General features: G+C 43.4%; 1 non-coding gene across 1 annotated transcript; it reads left to right on the top strand.

The window, feature by feature from the left end:
- Window positions 1-4,543: 4,543 nt before the first annotated feature.
- On the top strand, window positions 4,544-4,616 carry TRNAE-CUC. The gene has a single exon. It is a non-coding gene; the product is annotated as a tRNA-Glu (tRNA).
- Window positions 4,617-5,017: the final 401 nt, after the last annotated feature.

Genomic DNA, 5,017 nt, shown 5'->3' with positions numbered 1-5,017 from the left:
TAGGATTCGAACCACTAAAAAATTCCATGATGAAATATGAGAGGAATCTTTTGGAATAGCAGAGGTCTGAAGGACTTGGCTAAAAGAAGATTCCTAGTTGAGGCAGCTTTAGAGCAGAGGTTAGATTTTGTTGCTCTATCGGAGACGGGTAGAGATAACTTTGCGCCCCAGTTTCTTTCTTCTCTTGTGGGTGGTATTGATTTCGATTGGCATTGCCTCCCTTCGCGAGGAAGATCGGGTGGTATCTTACTAGGTGTGAGATGCGATTCGCTTGAAGTCCGAAGTGTAGTGATGGGCGACTTCGCGGTGAAGTTTCGAGTCAGGTCTAGGATAGATGGTTTTAACTGGGCTTTGGTGGCGGTTTATGGTGCCGCACAGCCCGAGCTTAAAGCGGAGTTTCTGGCGGACCTTGTTCGAATCTGTGGGTCAGAACAACTTCCAATTTTAGTTGGAGGTGATTTCAATATCATCAGGAGGAGAGAGGAGAAGAACAATGATAACTTTGACGGCAGATGGTCGTTTATGTTCAATACCATTACTGAAAGCTTGGATATGAGAGAGATAGAGCTTTCTGGTAGAAAGCTTACCTGGGCTAATGCTCTGCCAAACCCTACCTATGAAAAACTTGATCGACTTCTTGCGAGCGTGGAGTGGGGACAAAAGTTCCCTCTGGTTACGGCGCAAGCTCTTTCGAGGGGAATATCTGATCACACCCCATTGTTCGTGGACTCAGGGGAGCCGAACCACGTGGGTAACAAGAACACCTTCTCTTTCGAGATGTCATGGTTTGAACGTGAGGGGTTCGTGGACTTGATCGCCAGGGAATGGGATAGAGGTGTAGGAGGCAAGACTGCGATAGAGCGTTGGCAGAATAAGATTAGGCATTTGAGAAGTTTCTTACGGGGTTGGGCTAAGCACCTCAGTGGTGTGTATAAGATTGAAAAGGATAGACTCCTTACTCTTATACAGGCCCTGGACATACAGGCCGAATCCACTATTTTATCGCCAGCTGAGCTTCAGGTTAAAAATGAGGCGGAGAAGAGGTTAAAAGAACTGCTCCGCGAAGAAGAATTGAAGTGGGCTTTGCGTGCCAAAGTCCGCAAAGTGGTCCAAGGGGACGCGAATACTCAATTCTTCCATTTGATAGCTAATGGCAAGCAAAGAAAAAAGCGTATCTTTCAGCTTGAGCAAGACGAGGGCACTATTTTAGGTCAGGATAACCTAAAAACATATATTACTGACTATTATAAGCAGTTATTTGGACCTCCGGAAGATAATTGTGTGTCCCTCGATGAGTCCAGGACTGAGGATGTGCCCCAGCTATCGGCTGACGATAATGATATTCTGGTTGCCCCGTTCTCGGAGAAGGTGTTTGATGCTATTGCACAGATGAAAAACAATAAGGCTCCCGGACCGGATGGATTCCCGGCAGAGTTCTATAAAAAGTGCTGGCACATTATTAAGGGGGATTTACTACCTATGTTCCATGATCTGTTCTCTGGACAGCTTCAATTATTTCACTTGAATTTTGGGACTATCACACTGCTTCCCAAGAAAACGGATGCTGTGAGAATTGAGCAATTCAGGCCGATCTGTCTCCTCAATGTTAGTTTCAAAATTTTCACCAAGGTCGGGACTAACAGGCTCACACAGATTGCGCATTCTGTGGTGCAACAGTCCCAAACTGCTTTCATGCCGGACAGAAATATCCTTGAAGGGGTGGTCGTCCTGCATGAAACACTCCATGAAATCCATTCCAAAAAATTAGATGGAGTAATTTTTAAGGTGGATTTCGAGAAAGCGTATGATAAGGTCAAATGGCCATTCCTCCAACAGTCATTGCGTATGAAAGGTTTTGATGAAGCCTAGCGCCGACAGGTTGAATCATTTATGCAAAAGATAGTGTGGGAATTAAAGTTAATGATGACATATGTCATTACTTCCAGACACATAAAGGCCTAAGACAAGGAGATCCGATGTCCCCTATACTGTTTAACATTGTGGTGGATATGTTAGCAATTTTGATAGGAAGGGCTAAGGAAAATGGTCAAGTAGGTGGATTGATACCTCATCTTATTGATGGAGGTATATCCATCCTTCAGTACGCTGATGATACAATCATCTTTATGGAGCATGACTTGGCCAAGGCGAGAAATATGAAGCTTGTGTTATGCCTATTTGAACAATTGACCGAGTTAAAGATTAACTTTCATAAGAGCAAGTTGTTCTGTTTTGGTAGGGCCAAAGACGAACAGGATGCTTATAGGCAATTGTTTGGGTGTGAGTTGGGAGAGTTACCCTTCTCTTACCTGGGGATTCCAATCCACCATCGTAGGCTGACAAACAGAGAGTGGAAGTGCATCGAGGACCGATTTGAGAAGAAAATGAGTTGCTGGAAGGGTAAGCTCATGTCATACGGAGGCCGATTAATCCTGATTAATTCGGTGCTCACGAGTATGCCAATGTTTCTCCTATCGTTCTTTGAGGTCCCAGTTGGTGTTAGGAAGAGACTGGACTTCTATCGATCGCGTTTCTTTTGGCAGGGTGATGAGCTTAAAAGAAAATATCGGCTTGCCAAATGGGATATCATCTGTAGACCGAAAGACCAAGGGGGTCTAGGTATTGAGAATCTAGAAGTTAAGAATAAATGCCTTCTTAGCAAGTGGCTGTGGAAGCTCTCATCGGAGAATGATGCTATGTGGGCTCAAATCCTTCGCAGCAAGTACCTCCAGACAAAAACTTTGTCCCAGGTTACAGTCAGGCCGACCGATTCACCTTTCTGGAAAGGCCTGATGAAAGTCAAACAGTCCTTGTTTAATAGGACGAAGTTTGTTATTGGAAACGGCACGAGTACACGTTTCTGGGAGGATACTTGGCTCGGCGAGACACCCTTGGCCATCCAATATCCGTCTTTATACCGCATTGTTCAACGACGTGAGGTGTTCGTCGCATCGGTCTTTCAATCTACCCCCCTTAATATTCAGTTTCGACGAACGCTAGCGGGCAATCGTTGGGAAGAATGACTCCGTCTAGTTAGGAGACTGATGGAGGTCCAGCTTTCACAACAACCCGATGAATTACGCTAGAAATTGACTAAGTCTGGAGTATTCACGGTTAAATCAATGTATATTGATGTTATTAATTCGAACTCCATTCCTATGTCCAAGCATGTTTGGGATGTCAAAGTTCCTTTGAAAATAAAAGTGTTTATGTGGTTTGTCCATAAACAAGTTATTTTAACTAAGGACAACTTGATAAAGCGTAATTGGACAGGACCTACTAGGTGTAGTTTCTGCGATCGGGGTGATACTATCAAACACCTCTTTTTTGATTGCCCGTTGGCCAAGGTACTTTGGCAGACGGTCCACATTGCTTTTAATATCAATCCACTGAATTCTGTTAATGCGTTATTTGGGACATGGCTTAATGGGATTGAGCCTGACTTAGCGAGACATATTCGAGTTGGAGTTTGTGCTTTGTTGTGGACTATCTGGACTTGCAGAAATGATTTGGTTTTTAACAGAATATCATGTATACATTTTTTGCAGGTCATATTCCGAACTACGGCTCTGATCCGTTCGTGGTCGCTACTCACCCAGACGGAGGCCAGGGAGCATTTGGTTACTGGGTCTTTCCGCTGGGAGATGGTAGCTCGGGATATCTTCAACCGGTTTGGATGGCGGTCATGTAATAGGATAGGCAATTAGTTTCCCTATCTAGTTTTAGTCAGCCGGTTGTGGCGTCTTTTCTTGGCTAGTTGGTGTTTCTAGCCTTTATTGGCTCTGTGTGAGCTTTCTGTGCTTTTTTATTACTTTTGGAGACCTTTGGAACCATGTTGGCACTATTTTATTTGGTTAATAAGATGGCCGTATGCATCTTTCTGATGCAGAGGCCGAGGAATCCCCCCTTTTCAAAAAAAAAGTGAAGGTCACAAGCTATCTGAGGGGTCTTGGCTAATCAAATTGTATGCCCCCTTAGCGATAATGCAATGCTTGCCACACAAAAACTCTTATCTTCAAAAATGGACTTTGATTTTTTCTCTCTCCAGAGTTTAGCCAAATGAAAGGTTGAAGCACTATATATGGAACTTGTAGAGTACTCCCCATTCTTACTGCACGCCCACGATCCAAATCATAGCACTTACAGATCGCATCAGGATTAGTAACAATAAATAAAATGTTCAAGGAATTGAATCCTGAGATGAGTGTGACCCAAGTGTAATGAACATGTTATGATTGCCCATATCAGGAAGTCAACGCGAAAATCAAACCATCCTCACATTGCCCATATTAAACACTATGCCCCATCTGGCCACCTGAACATGTTTGAATTTGACTTCCTACAGAACCTAGCGGATTTCAGTAGGACAATTGCGGTTTTCGAGTTGATCCTTTGCATATGGAGGGGCAAATTCTTGATTGTTTTGAGTACACGAAAACGACCAGGATATTTTTCCTCAATAATGTGCGACGAGTTTGATTCTCGGGAATTGGGACGGAATAGATCAAGTGTTATAAAGAAAATTTACTGTCACAACAACAAATCCGTCGTAGTCTAGGTGGTTAGGATACTCGGCTCTCACCCGAGAGACCCGGGTTCAAGTCCCGGCGACGGAACCTTTTTTTTGTTTTTCTAGTTTTTTTTTAGTATTTCAGTGATTCGATACTCTTTTGAGAGAAGTAAATGTAGATTTTCGCCAGTTCCCTTCGAAAGCCACGTCTTTGTGTAAAGAAGTCTTCGGCCTTGGGCCTGATTTTGACAGTGGAAACTCTCCTCCCATTCTCTAGTCTCTTCAAAAAGAAACTGTCTAAACATTGCATTAGTTCCATTTCTTTTCAGGACCAGAAAATTACAATTCCGCAGGATACATTTTACCAAAGGAGAGTTCTACCATTGCCAGGATTGTCTAGGATCACAACTCAAAACTCGTTTCATCAGGTATGAAGGATACATTACTTCTGTCAAACGTTTCACAAAACTCAGTACATTTTTCAGTGCACAAGTAGGTAACAGATGA

This window comes from Triticum urartu, chromosome 5 (assembly GCF_003073215.2).
Source record: "Triticum urartu cultivar G1812 chromosome 5, Tu2.1, whole genome shotgun sequence".
NCBI lineage: Eukaryota > Viridiplantae > Streptophyta > Magnoliopsida > Poales > Poaceae > Triticum > Triticum urartu.
The sequence above is the reverse complement of the archived record's forward strand: the minus strand, read 5'-3'. Positions and strand labels throughout refer to the sequence as shown.